Source organism: Dermacentor andersoni, chromosome 4 (assembly GCF_023375885.2).
Source record: "Dermacentor andersoni chromosome 4, qqDerAnde1_hic_scaffold, whole genome shotgun sequence".
Classification (NCBI taxonomy): Eukaryota; Metazoa; Arthropoda; class Arachnida; order Ixodida; family Ixodidae; genus Dermacentor; species Dermacentor andersoni.
The window spans coordinates 1,611,135-1,633,389 of NC_092817.1; the positions used below are offsets into that span (position 1 = coordinate 1,611,135).

The 22,255-nt window shown below is 52.6% G+C and overlaps 1 long non-coding RNA gene across 5 annotated transcripts in view; it reads right to left on the reverse strand.

The window, feature by feature from the left end:
• Positions 1–22,255, reverse strand: part of LOC129386077 (uncharacterized) — a 105,377-nt gene that overhangs the window by 79,285 nt on the left and 3,837 nt on the right. The gene's annotated exons all lie outside the window — the stretch shown is intronic.

A 22,255-nucleotide genomic window follows, 5' to 3' on the forward strand; every position in this document is an offset into this window, starting at 1 on the left:
CTCTCACCCCCTCTGGTAGAGCCCTTCTCTCTTCCCTCCACTTGACCCCTGTGTCCCCTGCCTGTGTAACCCACCCCTTACCCTCCTCTGTATCTTCCATGCTCACTGTCAACCCTCTTCCGAGGAACATGCACCCTGAGCATCACGCCGCCCGCCGCTCTGCCCGCGCCTCCACCCTCTGGCGCCAGTATGGCTCACAGTCTAATGCTGTGTATGTCGATGCGGCGCCATACAATTCCCACCCCGCTTACGCCCTTGCCACCACTTCTCATACACTTGCTCCCCTGACCGTTGCCACTATACCTGCCCCCACCTCCACTACCGCCGAGGAAGCAGCTATTGCGCTCGCCATTGCCACTACCCCGGCCCGTTTCATATTCAGCGACTCCAAAGCTGCAGTCCACAACTTTACGAAGGGTCGCATCTCCTCCTCTGCGCTCAGCATCCTTGAGCACTCCCCTCCCCCTTCTCGTCGTATCCAACTCATCTGGGTTCTGTTATGATTGGGGGTTCAATCTCATCGCTCGTGATCCGCTGTCAAGATTGGAGTCGGACATGAATTAGAAGGTAGCTGGCCCATGTCGTCGTCCAACTTATCCACGCTGAGGACGTTGATGAAGGGAAGGAGTGCTTCTCATCGAGAACGAGTAATATGGGTTTATTTAAAGTATTTATATCAGTCTAACGTGACTGTTTGAGAAAGTACATCAGTCTAACATGACTGCTTGAGAGAGAGAGTGTCCTGAGCAGCCGCACAACAGCGGTTTTTAAACACTCGGTCCTCTCCCGATACAAGGTGACGCGAACGTTCGTTCAGTGATTTTAAACAGGCCGCCTCTCTCCAGGACGGGTTAAACACACACACGCACACACGCATACACACAGGTGCGATGGCCCGGAGCCGACGTCAGAGGGGGTTCGTAGAACTCGGAGCCGTTCCGGGTAGCGCGTTGTCTTGCGTCTTGGTCGGTGCGTGGGAAGGAGCCTGCGTCGGCGTTCCCGCGGGGTATGAGCCATGGTATGTGCTGACGTGTCTCACATGTGCTCCTCGATTTTTCGGCAAAAGGCCCGGTAATTCACCCCAGCTCATGCAAGGTCTCACACAACGGCATCCGTGAAGTTACAAGGACCATGTGGATACCGAAATCTGAGGTGCGAAACCATTTCTCTCCGATTTAGGAGGATTTTTTCTACGAGCACAGTGTCGCTGCGAGCTAAGCCTGAAGAAAGCAGGGCCTAGCGGCCGTGCTTAGGCGTGGTCCGGCGGGGCCATCGACCTAGCCGGGGACCTAGAGGCGAAGTGCTTCAAGAAAATGGCGTCCGCTATGCGTGTGGAAGTGGAGGGTGAAGAAATAATGCCGGAGGAAGTTTCCGAGAAGTTTGGCTGGCGCGTCGCCGGGGAGAAGAAGACCCAAGAGCAAGAGAGCAAGCTAAGTCTAACGCCGGTCAACGGGGGGCCGGCGGCTGCCGGGCATCGTCGCCCGCAGCGGAAAAATTTCAAGAGCAAGCTACTCAAGGCAGCGAGGATGCCTGTGTTGCCGAGGCAAGGTATCAAGATCGTCATGCGTCCCAGGGGAGGTCTGAACATTGGGGAAGTATCTAGATTCGAGATCAGCCGAGCCATCGTCGCAGCTGCGAATGTGAGTGGCGAGGAGGTGACGCAAGATGTTATTTGCCCGAACAAACAGCAAAACATAGTCGTTATCAGCACGCCTAAGCGAGAGAACGCAGACCGCTACTCGGCAGTCAGAAGCCTCACTATCAACGGCACGGCACACGAAGTCAGCGCCTACGAGACCGCCCCCCACGGCACCGTTAAGGGCGTCATCAGGGGTGTCCCGATGACGGACACTATTCAAGAAATCAACGACTACATCGTTCAAGAGTATAATCCCACTGCTATGCAAGCCAACGGCATTGGCAAGACGACGACGGTGGTCATCGCATTCGACGGCGACAAGGTCCCGAACTACATCAGATACGGCAACCTGCTGGTCGAGTGTTCGCTGTATCGCAAGCAGATCGATATGTGCTACCGGTGTGGTCGCCTCGGTCACCGGATGGACGTTTGTCCTAACCCCGAAGACAGGATATGCCGTGGTTGCGGCATGAAGAATCCTGAAGAAAGCCACGTTTGCAGTAACCCCAAGTGCAGCCTCTGCGGGGGCAACCACCTCACCGCGGACAAGGAGTGTACAGCGAGATTCAAGACGCCATACGTCGTTCGTAAACGGCGTTGGAAACGTCAGCAACGAGAACAGGTGCAGCAGCAGCGGCAGCAGCCGAGGGGGCCAGCGTGGCAGCAGACAGCGTGGCAGCCACCGAGCGGGCGTCGCAGCCGTTCCCAGACAAGGCGAGGGAGAAGCACGAGCGATACCAGGTCACCATCGGCAGCTGGGGCTCGCAGGCGAGAATCTCGTTCGAGGTCCAAGTCGAAGACCCGGCGGAGCAACGGCGCCGAGAAACAGGTGGGCTGGGCAGCGGGGTCTCCCGTCGCTCTTGACAATAGCAATTTCCCTCCCCTCCCCTCCTCCCGCCCTTCCAAGGACAACGAGTGTAGACACTGTTTGGAACTCAAGGAGATGATAGAGAGGCAGAACAATCAAATCAAGAACCAAAACAATCAGATAAAAGCAATGATGGAGCGTATCGAGACGCTCAGTAGAACAAAGAACAGTGATAATGACGTCAGTGCAGTTAAAAGGAAAGTACTCAAGAGAGACACCACCAGCGCTGCTCCAGCGGTGACGAAGCTGATCACGTCACCGGCGCAGATCACATCACCGGCGTTGACGCAGTCAGTGACGCAAACTCCACAGACAGAAACGGCAGTGGTTTCCATGGAGGAAGAGAAGGCTGAGGCCGCCGTTCCTCCGACAATGGAGTCGGTCATGAGCATGCTTACGCAAATCTCCAGCCAAGTTTCCCAAATGTCTGCGCAAGTGAACAGTCTAACAGTAAGAATGGATAATGTGGAGGCCAAATGCAGCCAACTCTCCGTTAGAGTCATGACGATGGATGCGAAAAATAAGCATCTCACCGTTGCCAAGATGAAGTCATCACGGCTTAATCTACGGGTCAGGCCGCGAAAAGTTGGTTCCGTGCGCAAATCTACCGCTAAAAAAGTAGAAAATGACGAAGACTAAAGGAAAGCAGAAAGAGACTGCGACGTTATTTCAATGGAACTGTAGGAGTATTAGAAACAAGATAGGGGAGTTACAACTATTCGTTGATAAATTGGACCAAAAACCGGATATCATAGCGTTACAAGAGACCAACGGCCGGGCCAAGCTCGCGGGATACATCACGTATACGGACCCTAGCGAAAAGGGTACTGCGATCTTGGTCCGCAGCAACGTGGCGGCCACACAGCACGTGACCGCTCAGCGAGGCTGCGAACATACGCTCATCGAAATTCACAGCAGAAGAGTGGGGGGGGACAAGAACTTTTTCGTCCTGAATGCTTATTGCCGAGCGTCCAGCAGGGTCATTGACTTTGAAGGCACCATATTGGACTGCATTAAAGAAGCAAAAACAAGACCGATTTTAGTGCTAGGAGATTTCAACGCCGCCCACACGATGTGGGGTTATAAATATTCGTCCAAAAGAGGAAACCAATTGGTTAAAGCTATAGAGGATCACGACATGGAGGTGGTTAACGAACCGGGCGTACCAACCAGGACAGGCACTAGCACGGTCAGAGATACCACACCTGATCTGACGCTAGTTCGGGGGAACCTCGACGTAACTTGGCGTAACACGGGGGAAAATCTTGGCTCGGATCACGATATAATTTGTGTAACCCTCGGGGGGACTGACATCAAGGAGAAACTGGGTCAAGCCAACATTACAAACTGGGACCGGTTACGTAGAAGCGCAGACAGTGAAGGCGAGGACGAAAACCAAGACACCAAGACGTATGAGGCGTGGGTCAAAAAGCAACGCGAATTTGTAAAGAAATTTACGCAGAAGATTACTACGACCACGCAAATTCCCTTCGTAGACAGCAGGCTTAGTCACATGTGGGCGGCCAGGCACGGTCTTACTCGAAGGTGGAAGAGGCAAAGACATAACAAGAAGCTTCGCAGACGTATACACGCGCTCAACAATCAAGTGACCGAGTATGCGGAACAACTACGCAGGGAAAACTGGATGAAGATGTGTGATGACCTGCAAGGCCCACTGTCTACGAAGAAGACTTGGAAGCTGTTGCGACACCTCATAGATCCGCTAAAAGGCAAGAGCGCATGCGCTCGAGACCTCACAAGAACGATCAACAGTTACGACGGGGACGGGGAGAAGCTCATTCGTGAACTCACAAGTAAATGCCTCAAGACCGAGAAGAGCGGTAACCCGACTCACGAGTATGAAGGCGATAGCAACGTCGAGATGGACGAAGCCTTCACCGAACTGGAGATGGTTGCGGCCATCGATGAAAGTAATCAAGGCAGCGCACCGGGAATTGACGGCGTTACATACAAGATGCTAAAAAATATGCGCGACAAAAGCCGAGCTGAACTGCTAAACCTCGTCAACGCGTCCTGGGAGAAGGGTTCGTTACCAAAAGAGTGGAAAGAAGCGGAGGTGCATGTCATTCCCAAGCCGGGGAAACCACCCCACGTCGACAATCTACGCCCCATCTCCCTCACGTCATGTGTAGGGAAGGTGGTCGAGCGTATGGTGTTCAAGAGACTACAGAGACATTTGGATGTCACTGATCAGATGTCACCGACCATGTACGGATTCCAGAGGCACCTGAGCACGCAAGACGTCTTGGTGCAAATACACGACCTGGTTATCAAGCAAGCGAAGACCCCTACGCCAAGAGCTATCCTGGCGCTCGATCTCAAGGGGGCCTTCGATAACGTCACACACGAAAGTATTCTCCGTAACCTGCACCAAACGGGATGCGGAAAGCGAACATTCAAATATGTGCAGGATTTCTTAAGCAATAGAACGGCAACCATCAAAATTGGAGAGGAGAAGTCGAAACCGATAGCCCTGGGAGACAGAGGCACCCCGCAAGGATCGGTTCTTTCGCCGCTTCTCTTCAACCTGGCACTCCTCCCTCTCCCGACTTTGCTTCAAGACATAGAGGGCATAGATCACGCTCTCTATGCAGGCGATATCACTGTGTGGACGTCGAGGGCAGGGTCGGAGAGTTGGATGGAGGAGACTCTTCAGAGAGTGGCAAAGACCGTGCACGAGTTCGCTAAATCGTGCGGCCTCAGTTGCTCGCCACAGAAGTCCGAGTTACTCGTCATCAAGCCAAGAAGAAAGAAAGGAGACCAAGAGAACGTACGCATCACCATTGACGGGACGACCATAACACCAACCACGCAAGCACGTATCCTGGGTGTCATCTTCCAGAACAATGGCAAGGCGGGGGCGTCGATCGACAAAATCAAAGTTTCAACGGAACAAATTTCGAACATGATCAGAAGAGTCACAAACAGACAAAGGGGATTGAAGGAGGACGATGTACTGACGCTCGTCCAGGCCTTCTTGACGTCGCGCATCGTTTACGCGGCGCCGTACCTCAAGTTACTGAAAAAAGACAGGGACCAGTTGAACGTCATTATACGAAAGGCAACCAAGATGGCGCTGGGCATTCCGAAGCATTCTTCGACCGACAAGCTTCTCGGCATGGCCAAGCACAACGTCGTCGAAGAGTTAATAGAAGCTCATCTGTCTAATCAAAGAGTTCGGCTCAGTCAGACGTCGGCGGGACGTCGCGTTCTTGCCAAGTTGGGCTGGCAAGAGGCAGAGCGGAAGGAAACGGGGCCGTTACCCAGGTTGTGGGCGCATAAAATCCACAGTAAGCCGCTGCCTAGAAACATGAGGTCGGGTCGTAACGACGGCCGCAGAGCGGGTCGTATAGAGGCCTTGACGGAGACTTTGGGTCAAATAGTAGAAGAGGAAGAGGGGGTCACTCTCTTCACAGACGCTTCGTTACCCAAGTTTTCATCAAAAGCAACGCTGGCAGTTACGACGCGGGATGTGCTCGTAACCTGCGCCTCCATCAAGACGTCTTTTCCAGAGGTGGCAGAAGAGGCCGCGATAGCGCTAGCACTCGCGCAGCCCAAGGTGGGAAGAATTGTCACCGACTCGCAAAAGGCGTATAACAACTACAGGAAGGGATGGGTGTCTCTTGCGGCACTAGATATTGTCCAAAGTAAACGCGACGTAATATTAATATATGGACACCGGCTCACTCTGGGCTGGAGGGCAACGAACTTGCCCACCAGTTCGCCCGAGAGATGGAACACCGGGTTGAGGAAGGTGAGCCACAGTCCATATTTAGTTACAGAGACATTACGAACCATTATAAGACGGAGAGGCGCCGTTACCCCGATCCTCACAAATCGCTTAGCAGAGAACAGCAAGCGATCTACAGGCAAATACAGGCAGGATCCTTCCCGCACCCTTACCTTCAAAACAAGATGTACCCGGAAAGGTACGAGAAGGATTGTAACTTCTGCAAAACTCAGTTAGGCACGCTCCAACACGTCATTGGAGTATGCGATTTCATCAAGGCGATCCCCCCACCTCTTAACTGCCCCGCTACCTTACCCCATCCCTCATCCGATCCGAGCGATGGGAGACCTTGCTAACCAGCACCGCCCTGGAAGACCAGCTCGTCCTGATCTCCAGGAGCCAGGCGGCTAGGGAAGCATATGGGTCCCGTGAAGAGGGAACCACTTCCATCGACGGCGTCTAAGAAGATGTCGAGCTCGGCTCAATAAAGTTGTTTCTCTCTCTCTCTCTCGGCGTTCCCGCGTCAACTCCCCCACCCGTAGCAGATCAGGTCGGCGTTGTGCTGTTGCGCACAAAGCGTGCTTCGTCGAACTCCTTCAGTCACAACGGCGACGAGGCTAGAGCGTAACGGTGACGGTTTCAACACAAAGCCTGCTTCGTCGAACGCATCCTAGCTGAAGCGACGGAGAGTGGAGGATGCGCGTAACAAAGTCGACTTAGTCACGCTGTGGCTGGAGGTTGGCGGCGGAATTCCAAGATGAGGTTGCCACCACTGGCGTAAATGGCTGGCAAACTTGCACTGCAGCTGGCCGTTCTTAACAGTTCCGGCTCACGCGGGGCACCCTGGCAACGAGGCGGCAAATTCCATCGCTCGCGAGATGACAAACCGAGCTGGCCCCCTCCAATCCGGGATGGACACGCGTGACTCCCTCCTCACCTTCCATGACATCATCCTTCATTACCGCAACTCTCGCCTAGCCCTCCCTCCCCCCTCACAAATCCCTCTCTAAGCTCCAACAGAGCACGTGGCGCCATTTACAGGCCCACACTTTCCTCTCTCCTGCCCGACTTGCCCTTATTCATCCCGGGGCCTTCTCACCCGAATGCACGCTCTGCAGACAACCACGAGCAGACTATGCTCATATTCTCTATTCATGCCCGAAACACTCTCCCCCGGCCTCTTGGCATGTATCTAGTCCGCAGCTGTGGGAGGCTGCCTTGGCCAGCTCGGAGCCGGATGTCCAGCTACGGCTAACGATCTGGGCAGCGGAAGTCGCCGCCAGGCATGATCTGGTGGCCACGACCGGCAGCCTGAAGGCCACCCACGGAACGGCGGCATCTTAATTTTCTTTTTTTGGCCTTCATTAAATAAAGTTTATACCACCACCACCAGCGCGGTCCTATGCCAGCGCGCTGAAGGGCCCCAGCCCGGCACCCAAGCCTCCGGTACCAACCCCTCGTGCCTCCCGCCGCTAGGAGACACAGGACACTGCCGCGCCTCCTGCCCAGACTACCGTTGATCAGCTGGTAGCGAACCTGCTGCTCATCATGGAAGCAGTCAGCACCATGCTGCCAGCTGACCACCCGCTCCGACCCACCTGCCTGCAGGCAGTGGCTTGCCATCAGCCAGGCAACCACCATGGCTGATCAGCCAACAGCAAGGAAGGGTCGCCGCCGCCCGAGTGTTCTCCAGTGGAACACTAACTCTCTGCGGCGGCGACACGCAGACCTTTCCCTGCATCTCCCGCCCAGCGACTACGACGTGCTTGCTCTGCAGGAGGTGTACGCGGTGGCCGAGGACCTGCGACTCCCGGGATACACCGGTTACTCAGGGGCCACCACCTGCACGACACGCGGCTGCACGGACGCGCCGTGCCTGGACGACACCCACCAGCCCGGCAAGCCACGGACAGCCATCTACGTTCGGTGCAACCTGGCGCACGCTGTGGTTCCAGTGGCCGACGTCGCAGGAGGGCCTCTGGAGTGTTGTGCTGTCACGGTGCGTCTAGGCGGCAGCACCGGCGGCCGGTGGCAAGCATATACATACGGCCAGGAAAGTCATGGGACTCCTCCATCCTTGTCCAGCTGGCTCTACGCCTCGGGAGGCAGGCAGTCCTGTGTGTCGACTTCAACGCCCACCACACAGACTGGGGAAGCCGCCGCTGTTCCAGCCGAGGCCGATGCCTCCGCGACGCCATCAGCAGAGCCGGACTGGTGATCCTGAACAGCGGAGGACCCACCTATGTCCGCCGAGGGGTGAACTCAGCCATCGATCTCTCCCTCTCCACAGAACAGTACTTCTATTCCTGAGACACAGCTCCGGACACTTGGGGTTCGGACCGCTTCCCCATTGTGATCACCTCTGTGCATGGAAGGAAGCCAAAGACCAGAACTTTCAACGTCATAGACTGGTCTCTGTTTAGGAAGCACTGTAGTGAGGCGACCAATCGTTGTGACTTTCTAGACGCCATCCCGGAGCGCGCCCAGGCGGCTACCGTTCATTGCTCTGCCCCACCAGACACCCCTGCCCCGGATCTCCGCCTACTTAATCTCCGTGCCTCCCGGCGCCGCGCGGAGCGCAGAGCAATTCGGACAGGGAAGGCAGAGCACTGGACTGAATACAGACGAGTGGACGCCTGCTGTAGTAGACAGGCCCGTCGCAGGAGGAACCAGAGCTGGGTGAGCCTGTGCTCCAGCATCAAGGACCGTTCAAGGGGCCCCCTAGCCTGGCGACTACTCAAGTCACTCACCGGCAAGAGGACGAGCCGTCAACCCGTCCTCGCTGTGGCTATCTCACTAGGAATCAGCGAAGAGGCCCTCGCGGAACTTCTGGCGGACCGGTTGGCCCCTCCTGTCCCACAGAGTGCAGCCATCCTGCCGATCGGACACCCCCCTGCCCAGCTGCCCACCTGTCTACACAGCCTCCACCCTCCTTGGACGTCCAGCCAGGTCGCTGCCCTCTGCCAAGAGCCACTTGCCCTGCACGAGCTCCAGGCGGCCCTGAGACGAGGGAAACGCCGCAGCGCACCAGGAGCACCAGGGTGTATGCCACAAGTGCTCCGCAACCTGGCCGCCAGCGAGCAACAGCGCCTGCTTGAGTGCTTCAATGAGATCTGGCAGTCAGGGCAGGTGCCAGAGGCATGGCGCACAGCCATTGTGGCACCCATCCTCAAGGCCAGAAAACTGTCTAGGGAACTGTCATCCTATCGACCGCTCTCCCTCACCTCCGCTGCCTGCAAGGTGATGGAGGCCATGGCCCTGGCACGACTGGACTGGGTGGCCCGTGCTCGCGGCTTCCTGGAAGACCAACAGACGGGCTTCCGGCGGCGACGGTGCACTGCGGATTCCATCGCTGACATGGTGTCCACCCTGGAGGACGCCAAGGCCGGCGGGGACCTCATGATGCTCTTGCTGATCGACGTGCAGGGTGCCTTCGACAGCCTCCCTCACGCAGTTGTCCAGCAGGGGCTGGACCTCCTCGGCATCTGTGGCAACCTGCGGGAGTTCCTCTCGTCGTTCCTGCACAATCGCACCCTCAGGGTACGTATGGGTCGATCGAAGAGCACCCCCCGTCCAGTCGCTGCAGGCGTGCCAAAGGGGTCAGTGGTGAGCCCCTTCCTTTTCAACCTGGCCATGGCATGGTTGCCTGCTGCCCTGCCGATCGACCTTCACTTCCTCATGCAGTCCTCAATCTACGCGGATGACATCACCCTATGGGTGCTGGGACCACCGCAACACATCCGCAAGACACGTGCGGCCCTACAGAGAGCCCTGGACACTGCGGCTGCCTACTTGTGCAGCATCGGCCTTACCATCTCGGCCAGGAAGACCGAGGCATTGCTGCTGCATCCCAGAGCAGCAGCCCACCGCTCAGCTGCCCGGCTGCGCCTGGAGGGCGTCCAGATCCCATGGAGCAAGGCAGTCACGTACCTGGGGCTGTGCATTGACCATCGGCTGACCTGGATGCCGGCTACCAATGCCCTGTGCGCCCAGACGCTTCGGGTCCGCAAGGCGATCTCACAGCTCCTTGCCCGTGGACATGGCTGTACCAACAGGTGGGCCCTGCAGCTCTTTGAAGCTGCAGCCACTTCACGGCTACTCTATGCCCTCCCTCTTGTGGCGCTGCCCCTACCCCGCCTGCGGAAACTGGAGCTGCAGCACCGGTCAGCAATACGGGTCTGTCTTGGCGTTCCCCGAACCTCACAAGTGGCCGCCACTCTTGCTGAGGCAGGTACCTGGTCCCTGTCACTACTCTTCCTGCAACAGGTGCTACGACACATTGATCGTCTACACCATGCCGCAGATGGTCAAGCACTCCTGACCCGCCTACGCTCCCGGCCAGCATCACACATGGGACGGCTGTGTGGCCTCTATAAGGAAGTTATAGGGGATACACCTGCCAACGCCGTACAGCCTCGCCCACCACATCAACCACCAATCTTTATCTCGACGGAGCTGCCAGGTGTATCAAAGAACCGTTCCCCAACATGTGCCCTACAGCAGACGGCAGCCTCTCTCCTCCAAGAGAGACTTGGGGACCACCTTCACATCTTCGTCGATGGATCCGTGATACCGGAGACGGGCTCATCCACAGCAGCCTGCGTTGCACCGGCCCTATAAAAGAGCAAGGTGTGCCGTCTCCCGGGACATGCAAGCTCTACCGCAGCAGAGCTAGCAGGACTCCACCTTGCTGTAGACATACTGGCAGAGGAGCTACCGACGACTCCGGCAGCTATCTTCTGCGACTCCAAGGCGGCGCTGCTTTGCCTGCAGAGCCCTGACAAGGCTAGCCTTGGGGTTGCACTGCTCTCCTCAAGACTGACGGCCCTTCAGGATGCAGGATGCTCACTATCCCTGCGCTGGCTCCCGGGACAGGTAGGGATCCCGGGCAATGAAGAGGCAGACACCCTCGCACAGAGCGCCCACCACCCAAGCGTTTCCCTCAGCCCTGCTGTAACGGCCGCGGACTTCACAAGACACAGGCTGCGCCGGCACATCATCGCCTGCCATCCGGATAAACGGGTATCCCTGGGACGGCCTCCACGGCCTCTTCCACAGCACAGCCTCCCACGAAGGGATACCTCGTTGCTTCTCCGACTGCGGGTTGGCTGCTACTGGGCGGCAGCCCGCCGGCATCGCCTTGGGAAAGCCACCTCGCCAGCCCGTACCTCCTGCGGTGACCCAGAGACTCTGGAGCACCTTCTGCTGGCCTGCCCTGCTCACCTGCAGCACCGGGGCCGACTTCTGCAGGAGTTCTCCCGCCTGGGGCTCCCATGTTCACGACAGGAAGACATCCTCTTCCCTAGTCGTAACCAGCTACCAGCCTTCCTAAGTGCCATCGAGTACCTCGACTCGTCGGGGCTCACGGCGAGACTCTAGGAAATTTCTTCAAAGACTAATGGCTATTCACCACCTTGGGCCTCCTGATCCACCTAAACTTCGCTTTTGCTGAGCCGCCTCCTAAGGTCTATCACCCGTCCGCTCCTCCGGTCGAAGCCACTGGGCCTTCCAGGCCGGGCTGCTCCGCTGCTGCCCTGGCGACTCTCTAGCTTTCTCCCTCCTTCTATCTCTTTCACTCCCATATCATTCCCCCTGCTGGTGCTGAGCCGTGCTCCCGCAAGGGTTGCAGAAGATAGTGCCAGCCTTTCCTCCTTTCCCTACAAGAACCACTTCTCTTCTCTCTCTCTCTCATGTGAAACGCGCACTATTGTTTTTTAGCACTCAAGATATTGATTATACGTGCAAAAGCTCAAGTTCTTTTTTTATCAGTAACAAGGAAAGTCAGCGCTTGTGGTGTCGTGCTCTCGTCTCGTGTCTCGCCTACGTTTTGCGCTGTTAACACCAAGACTGTAGAAGGTATAGCCATATAGAAAGAAAAAAAAGTCATTTCCTTTCTCTATGGTATAGCCAGCCCATAAAGTTTCTCAATAAATACCCTAGAGGGAAATGTGGCGCTAGTGTCTACGGCGGCTCTCATGAGCGTTGCTTCAACAAAGGCCTCATTGCCTCAACCCACGGAGGAAGGAAACTGAGGAGAGGCCATGACGTCACTCTTTGTGAAGCTAAAGTGAAGCCGGAAGTTGGCGTTGCTCATGGCGTTGCTCCGCCTACCGGGCCAGCTCTCCTCTCTTGTTTACATTTCTCGCGAAACCACGCCGCGCTTCGCGCAACTGTGCTGCTCGGGCGGGCGCGCTCCGCAGCAATACTAAGCAGTCGTTAGCACGTTAGCATGATTCCGCCAAAGAGGGCAAAATTTCCCGCGGATATTCCTTCGTCCGTTGCCATTGCCGTGGCGCGGTACATTGCGTACAGCGTTGCATGCGCGTTCATTTCACGAACTTTAGTTCCTCCTGTCCCACCTGGCCACAGCAACATCCGGTAGAGCACGGTCCAGATAACGCAGCGCAACAAAACACGGAGACCAACGCAAACCTACCCGCACGGCGCCTTTGCCACGGTACGAAACCTACGGAGCAACACTTTTGAGAGCACAGAACAATAATAAAGCCGCCATTGTGGCCCGAAAGGCGGGGCCACTAAAGCAAAGAAATAAAAAATCAGCAAAAAAAAAGGAGAACGTACCACGTCACTTCCTCCACACTTTTCTCCTACACTCTTAGGCAACGTTACACCCTTTGGCTTGCCCCTTCTGCCACACAACGATAATTGTTATCTGCCTTGATGCGTTTCCTTTCTTTCACGCTGCGAGCCCGGTACTTTCCAGTAACGAACGGCACGCGGGTTATCAGCATAGAACAGTTTACACCCTTTGGAGTGCCCCTTCTGATAACGCGCGTGCGGTTCCTTACTGGAAAGTTCCGGGCTCGCAGCGTCAAAGAAAGGAAACACATCAAGGCAGATAACGATTATTGTTGTGTGGCAGAAGGGGCAAGCCAAAGGGTGTAACTTTGCCTAAGAAGGGCCAGGGCATAGAGTTTCTCGCTACATTACCTAGAGGGAAATCTGGCGCTGCTGCGCTGTGGTATGTATGGGAATGCCGGTATGTTGTGGATTCGGATTGGCATCGTTCTCGTAGAGACGGGACACCTTGAAGACGCGCTTGGCAAGTACCGTTCCGTCTGTCACAATGATTCATTTTCTTCTAGAACAGCACGTGAAAAGCTGTTTTAGCTTTATTATTACGCGAAAACATGTTTTGTTTAACTATGAGAACTTGCTATTGTGTGTACGACTACATGTTACGTAAAAAGTATCAGCGGGCCGCTAAAGTTGGAGGACAGACGACAAGGTTCGCGCTCGCTTTGAAACAGTTGGTCGTCTGTTCTTGCTTTTCTTCGCTTGGTCATGCATCGTGGGTGAGTAAAGATGTAATATGCGTGAATGGAAACATTTTATGAAGATTTTACTTTGAGAACGCGTTATTTGCGTAGCCATATCCACGTTTTAGACGAAGCCTCTTACAACACCAGCCAACACGAGCCTCGCAGACACATTCTATGGTGGCTGGGGCGCTATTCTGGGGCCGAATCTTATAACGGTTCAGAATACGAACCGTTCGCTTCGCCGCTTACGTCACTAGATGTGCCACTCCCAAGCCGGCTGTGGAAGAAGGGGAGGACGCGACCAATAGATGAGAGGGTGCCACCTCTGAAGTGTACGTCATTATATGACGAGCTAATCGAGGAATTGCAGAATGTTTCTGCTTGCTAAATAAATGTAAAATATAATTTAAATATTATCCGCCAAGTTCTGAAGTATAAACGTGTGGTGCCGGGCGTTCACGCAATGCAGAAGTAATTTATTAATGTCATTCTTTTTTTATTCTCAGCCCACAGGTGGTATCGCAACCGTAAATGAGTTAAAGCTATGTTGTCTGCTACCAGGAGATCGCACGATGCACGCAACAGGAACGCACTACCGGCACTTCTCAAGTAGCGAGCGCGACAAAACCGTGAACTGGTTCTTAGGGACACCTTTACTAGCCGACTATATCAATTTTCCATCTTTTTTCGCCCTTCGTCATCGGCTCGGACATGACTCGCTCGCCGCCGCGCTGCCGCTGTCCCTGCGATAAGCCCTACGGCGTGTCGCGTGATAAAAGCAATGGAACTTGAAATCGAACATTACGATACACGGGCCCTACATTGCCTGCGCGAAGTCAAATCGAAGAGTGTGGTGCTGACGGTGCGCGCTGTGCCGTAAAATTGAGTAACAAAGTGCGGCACTCCCGAACCAGAGAAAAAGAAGGCGGCCTAATAAGAGATCTCCACAATATCTTCCCGTCCTGACTGTATAGTTTTATCAGCCGAACGAAGGAAGTGCTGAACCAGCCTAGGCTGAACCCTTCTGACTGCTGAACGGCGATCTGCGAGCTATTCACGCTGGCGATAGCACTGAGAATTCGATCTCACCATGCAAATATCTCCTTGGCATTGGCTTTGAAGCTGAGGTCACGGGAAAGCTGACCCAGCCCTTCAACCGGCCAACACAGTAATTGCGAGAGCAACTTCGTGGACAGTGTCGGCAGCAGAGATCTAGGTCATTCCGATGAATGCTTCACGTCCGACCGACCTCTGGGAGCTGCAGGCCGGTGGCGATGAACCGCAGCGCGCAATATTCCTTCCTCTGCGTGGAATGGCCACTCGTACGCTTGCACCCAAGTCCCCTCCATTTGATAGCGTAGCCTGCAAAAGGTTTACTTAGAAAGCCAGTAAGGGCGGTGCAAGTCATTATCCGTCACTTCTTCGAACGCGTATCGCGCTTCCAGCCGTGGTGAACACCGAAAGAGGAACGCCAAGCAGACGACGAAGGCAAGTAATAGCCTCCGAAGCAACCAACGCACGCGCGCGCGACGCCCGCGTGTCTCCGGGGTCGCGCGACCGGCGCGCGCGGCCAGGGTCACAAGCCAAAGCCAAGCCACAGCAACGGAACCCAAAGCGGGGGTGCTATTCTCGACACGCATGGCGGCTGCACGGCCGCCATTATCCGCCATATTTACTCTCTGATTGGCTGTGGAGAGCTCACGTGCCTTAAAATTTGTGCCGGGAAACGGAAGTTTTGCGAAATGTCATTTTGCGTTTTCATCAAGATGACGAAACGTGACGTGGAGCTGCAAATTTTATGGACTAATACATTTTTTTGGCCCTTGGCAGCTATATTGCGATGTTAGCGCTTCAAAAAGAATGTGAGCGGTAGCGTGCAGAAGCCAGTGCAATGCATCTGCAATTGCGCGAATATGTGGCGGCGATCCAAGATATGCGCCATGCCAGCTTGCTGATTGGCTGAAGGAATATCTCATGAGGAGCGTCACAGGAAGGGCTGTTTCGTAAACGTCATTTTGACGATGCGTGACGTTGCGCTGGGCCGCCATTGCTGAGATTTTCCGCCATAATTTTTGCTGCGACGAGCCGCGCGAATTATGCTAATGGGAAGACATATGCAATGGCAGCCAAGAGGAATGCGTATCGCCACATTTTCCCCGTCGTTTGGCACCACGAAAATCTTTTGTTCATAACGCGTGCTCATAGTATTAGCATCGCTCTCGGGTGGTGTTGGCATTTGTGTTTCGGGCCATCACTTTCTAAAAAAACGCGTTTATACGAAATAATATTGGTTGAACATAGCAAGCTTTCGGCAATGTTGTCCACTTTTCACTGCTGCATTTGTATTGTAATCAAGATTAATGCCTTTTCGCACAATCAAAAGTTATGACAACGGCCTCTTTCTAATTTATAAAAAGAAATGTACGCAAGGCGGCGCCTTGAAGTTTCCTCCCTCGGTGCGAGTAACCAGCGAAATGAACAAGAGATGGCAGCGCCGGCGCTTGCGTCGCTCTAGTGGATATCTCTGGCGCGCGCAACGCTATCGGTGATATCGGCCGTTTCTCAGCCAGCCGAGTCGGGCTGAGTCACTTGCGTTTCACGAGATAGCGATAACGTGGCCTAGAACGTGCGCGCATCACCACTGGTAGGTCGCGTATGTTGTCTCAAGCAAGAAAACAAGCGCGTTGGCGCCAACATGCGATGACTCATTCCATTTTTCGGGGACACGCATCCTAGCTATTCAAGCAGACGATGGCTTGTACGCAGCAGACGAAGGAAGCGAGAAGCGTTTTCGACGGAATAATCATACACTTTGAGATAGCTGCTTTATTTTTACTGCGGAGGAAAACTGTTTTGCTTTACCGATAACGCTATATTCAGTCCCTTCATTTCAATTTCTTAGGCGAAACGTCAAGTTGGCGTCACGTTACGTAAGCAAAACGGGGCCACCAGCGCCATTTTGTTTGCGTCGCGCCTACGTCATGCATCGAAGAAAATGGCGGAATGTCCAGAATAGCGCCCTAGAGGGGGGTAGTGTGGCGGGCGCCTCATCCGCGCCGTGGAGGAGGAGCGCGCGGAACGCGGTCAAAATTTAGCCCCCGCTAGGGGCACTGCTGTGTTCAAAGGATATTCTGGAAGGGGAAGGCTTAGGTAACGATTGTATACAGCTTTTGAGAGAGATTTACCTAGAAAATACCGTTTGCGTTGAATGGGAAGGGATGAGGAGCGCGGAGAAAGTTCATATCAACAAGGGACTGAGGCAAGGGTGCCCTTTATCCCCGCTGCTGTTTATGATGTACATGGTGAGGATGGAGAGGGCGCTGGAAGGAAGTACTATCGGGTTTAATCTCTCATACAAACAGGCAGGTACAGTAATAGAGCAGCAACTCCCAGGTTTATTTTATGCGGACATTGTGTTGCTCGCTAACAAGCAAAGCGATTTGCAACGTCTGGCTAATATCTGTGGACAGGAAGGCAACAATATAGGTTTGAAATTTAGTGTTAGAAAATCAGGTGTTATGGTATTCAATGAAAACAGTGAACAGACAGTGGAGATACAGGGCCAAGAAATACCTCGGGTAACAGAATATAAATACCTTGGTATATGGATAAACGAAGGCAATGGATATATGGAAACACAGGAAAAAACCATAACAGTTAAGGGGAAGAGAAATGCAGCCATAATGAAGCACAGAGCGCTATGGGGATACAATAGGTACGAGGTCCTCCGAGGTATGTGGAAAGGGGTAATGGTTCCAAGACTTACTTTTGGAAATGCGGTTGTTTGCTTTAAATCAGGGGTACAATCAGGACTCGACGGGAACCAAAGGTCAGTGGGTCGCCTCGCATTGGGCGCTCACGGGAAGACTACAAATGAAGCTGTGCAGGGGGATATGGGCTGGACTAGTTTTGAAGTGAGGGAAGCTCGCAGTAAAATTGAGTATGAAGAACGGCTGAGGAATATGGAAGAAAGTGAATGGGCTGGGAGAGTGTTCAGGTATCTGTACAGGCAAAACATTGATTCACAGTGGAGGAAAAGAACTAGGAAGCTTACCAGCAAGTATGCGGCCTGTGGGGTGGGCAACACAGCAACAAGGAAGGCCAAGCGGAAAGTCAGAGAGGCTGAATTAATCTCATGGGTGGCGGCAATGGAAAAGAAACCTGCCATGAGTAACTACTTAAGAGGAAAAAACGAAATCAGGAAAGAAACCATTTATGATAACTCAAAGGGAAGCTCAATACTTTTCGAAGCGAGATCGGGATGCCTTAGAACACGCACCTATAAAGCGAGATATAAGAAGGAAGAAGAAGCATGTGCTTGCTGCGGTAAAGCTAGGGAAACGACGGAGCATATTTTATTAGAATGTGAAGACGTCTACCCAGCGGTCGATTTAGGCACCACTGGCCTCCTTGAAGCCCTTGGGTTCAGCGGGAGCAGTGGTAAAGCAAACAGGTCCGCAATAGACATTAGTAAGAGGCGATTGGAGGATTGGTGGAAGAAAAGTAGGGAAACGACAAAAGACGGAGACGTACAAAAGCACAATTCGCAATAGGGGATCAGAAAGTTTGGACGCGGTAGTTCATAGTGTTTTTTTTTTCTTTTTTCATTGGTTAACCTAGGTAGGATATTAAGCAGCATAGTAGCAAGAGCTTGGTGGCGCAACCCACCGCCCCGTTCCAAAGGGGACACTCATAACATCCATCCATCCATCCGTGCCACGCTTGCGACGGCCGGGCACTGACAAGGCTTCGCCGGCTGCGTTGACGCTTCGCTGTCGCCTCTGTCGTCGTCTGTGAAATTTGTCTGCAGTGTTGGGTCGTCGCGTTGCCACACGAGGAATGGACTCTTCAGATTCAGACTGTTGGATGCAATGAACCCTGCCGTCAAGCCGCTCAAGCACGTGCTTTATACCTGGATGCAAAGGCGGGTATCGATCTTTCTCGCAAAAGCTTTCTATGTTTGAAAGCCCCAACTGATGTCTTGCGAAGGGAGCAGTGGACCTGAAATATTAAACGGGCTGAAAAAGAGCTTACCAACGACAGCGTGGTTTGTGAACGGCACTTCGACGAAAGGTTCGTCGAAAGGACCTACCGGCACACAGTCAACGGTGAGGTTGTGGAATTGCCGCGCGATCGTCCGCGTCTGAAAGAAGACGCCGTGCCCACTGTGTTCCCTGAGGCACCTAAGTATTTCACGAAGCTCCGATGAAAAGGAAAGAGAGAAATATATGCGAGCAGCTTGGACCTGCTGCAAAACGGCAAAAGCTGAACGCAATCAACAGGCAAGACGCCCAGCAAGAAGACACCGTAGCGCACACGCAGCTACGCCAGGGGCCAGATATACCAGATATCATTGCCTCAGATAAACAGCACGCCGTGCAACTTGAGCGTGCGTGTCATAATGTCTGCCTACCTGATACAACATGGAATAAGGTAACGTTTCTGAGTGGACGTTACAGTGTGTTTTTCGGAACCAGTGAGCTCGAGGGCGAGCAGGTTGACCACATCTTGGTGCCGAAGTTAGTGAAATTCAAGTCGGAAAGCAACCAACGGAGTCGTTGTGTTGCTCTGTATTCCTCAGGGGCCAATTGCGCTCACAGTGCACTGTTTCTTCGCCGGAGGAAGCGCAGTCAGTGCTCCACAGCACACATGCACTTATATTGTGTAGAGGCTGCGGCGTGAAACCAGAGGAGCAAGGAAGATATATATCGTTTGCTGGGTGTTACCTTTCCATCAAGTGCACTTACGTATGTGAAAGTAACGGCCCCTGCATTCATTGCAAATACTTGAGAAAACTGCTGTAGAATCAATTTTCACGAAAGCGACGGAACGGGAGTGAAACAGTTAAAAAAATAATGAATGAAAATGTTCGGTGCGACAGAGCCCTGACTACAGCATTGCCATTTCTACTCTAAAAATATAAGCTCTCCAAGGAAAAAGAAAAGAGAAAATTAAATTTAAATGATTTCAACACTGAACAAAACCTTCGAGAGCGAAAAATAAACACGCGAACCATTGCTTCTTATAAGAGGAAATATTAAGCAGTTTACACTCCAAAAAAAGCCCATAAAGAAACAAACACTCAAGACATAGTATGACTGCGCTCACGTAAATAGATTAATTCACATGAAGTTGGCGAAACATGTCAAATCTGGTCAATCCTGAGAAACATTTAATTATAAACTAAACGCCGCTTGCCAGCTGCGTCTGTCAGAAATATTGTGGTTTTCGTTTATGTTAAGTAGCACCATTTAAAATTTCAAACGCACGCTTTTCAACGAACTAACAAAATGACTAGTTCATGTCCTGTTAACACGGACGCGGCGTGTAAGTATTGGAAACAAGGTGAAAGTAAAAACACGCGGTCCAACGCGAAACCGGCCAGCCCCGCTGGCACGATGGATGGATGGATGATTGAGGCTGAACCCTTTGAATCGGGCGGCGGCGGCGCGCGCCACCTAGCCTTTAATGGTTCTATATGCATCCATACCTATGTATTTACTCCTTTACTTTTGCGTTGATATTATCCACCAATCAGATAGTCTCCGTTTAGTTATTTCTACCTGTTCAAAGTCTATTCTACTTTCACTGTCTTTAAAACCCAAAGCTTTGAGTAGTTCCCCGTTAGATTCAACTGCAGGGTGAAGTTGTTTACAAGCAAGTATCAGGTGTTCAGCCGTTTCCTCCTCCTCTCCACACGCCTCGCACACCAAATCTATCTCCTGGTATCTGGCTCGGTACGTTTTAGTCCGCAGTACACCTGTCCTGGCTTCAAACAACAATGAGCTTCCCTTAGAGTTATCGTAAATATTTTATTTGGCTATTTCTTGCTTAAACGTCCTGTATGTCTCCAATGCCGATTTGGTTTGCATCTCTGTACTCCACATACCCCTCTCTGTCTCCTTAACCTTTTTCTTGACAGATGATTCCTTACTTGTCCCCCCGCTACTGCCTAAGTATTTGCTTGTCAATTTTCTAGTTCGCTTCCTCCACCTCGTGTCAACATTCCTCGTGTATAAGTAACTGAAAACCTTCCTAGCCCACCGAATTTCCCCCATTTTTCTCAATCGCTCCTCAAATGCTATCTTGCTACTAGCCTCTCTGCCCTCGAAAGAAGACCATCCCAGATCCCCCTGCACTCCAAGATTTGGTGTCTTGCCATGTGCTCCCAGAGCGAGCCTACCCACACCACGTTGCCTAATTTCCAACTGTTGCCGGGTCCCTGTTCTAATACATAGAACTGCATTGGCAAAAGTCAGGCTACCATTACCCCCTTCCATATCCCTCGCCCTACCTCGTACCTATTGTAGTTCCACAGTGCCCTACTCTTCATAATCGCTGCACTTCTGTTACCTTTAGTCGTTAGATATTTTTCGTACTCTGTCAGATACTCAATGCCATTATTTATCCACACCCCAAGGTACTTGTATTTATCGACTATCTCCAGCGTGGCCTCCTGTATCTTATGCTCGCCGCAAATGTTATCATTAAAAATCATGACTGCTGATTTTTCTTTGCTAAACTTCAAGCCTAATCTGTCTCCTTCTGTACCACATATGTCCATTAATTCCTGCAGATCTTCTGCCATAGAGTTTCTCACTATAACACCTAGAGGGTAATCTGGCGCCACCATCTATGGGAGTTTCTTAAGCCGTCATGGGAATGACGGTATATCTGTCTGCGAGGCTCGTGTTGGTTGGTGTTGTAAGAGGCTTCGTCTAAAACGTGGATATGGCTACGCAAATAACGCGTTCACAAAGTAAAATCTTCATAAAATGTTTCCATTCACGCATATTACATCTTTACTCACCCATGATGCATGACCAAGCGAAGAAAAGCAAGAACAGACGACCAACTGTTTCAAAGCGAGCGCGAACCTTGTCGTCTGTCCTCCAACTTTAGCGGCTCGCTGATACTTTTTGCGTAACATGTAGTCGTACACACAATAACAAGTTCTCATAGTTAAACAAAACATGTTCTCGCGTAATAATAAAGCTAAAACAGCTTTTCACGTGCTGTTCTAGTAGAAAATGAATCATTGTGACAGACGGAACGGTACTTGCCAAGCGCGTCTTCAAGGTTTCCTGTCTCTACGAGAACGATGCCAATCCGAATCCACAATATACCGGCATTCCCATGCATACCACAGCGCAGCAGCGCCAGATTTCCCTCTAGGTAATGTAGTGAGAAACTCTATGTCTTCTGCATTGTCAGCCATTAATACAATATCATCCGCGTACATCAGTCCTGGTCATAGAGTTAGTAGAACAACTCTAGAGGAAAAGCTGGGCCGGAAAAGTGGGAACCTCTAGGGCGCCGCCCTGTTGCTACTGGGCAATGTGGCCAGCGCAATTACTATCGAAAGAGCTGAAAACAAGTACAGGTCACCGTATGCTTTGTCATCTAAAAACGCATACCTGAGGTTTTATGAAGGTGGTGGGTTAATATTAAGTTTATAGAAAGCGATCACTAAGTCCGTGACTTATGTAAATCACGAACTACGCATTCATTTAATAAAGGATGACGCGAATTTCGGTTTCGAATCTGTTTTTTGGAAGCGTAGTAGTTTCGTACAGTTTAGGTTTGACATGCGATCGCGCGTCGACATCGGACGCTATGGCACACTCGTGCCTTCTGTGCCACCGAAGCCCCGAAGTGCCCAGGCATATACCTTCACATGTAAGTAAACGAATGTATCTCCTTGTTGAGAATAT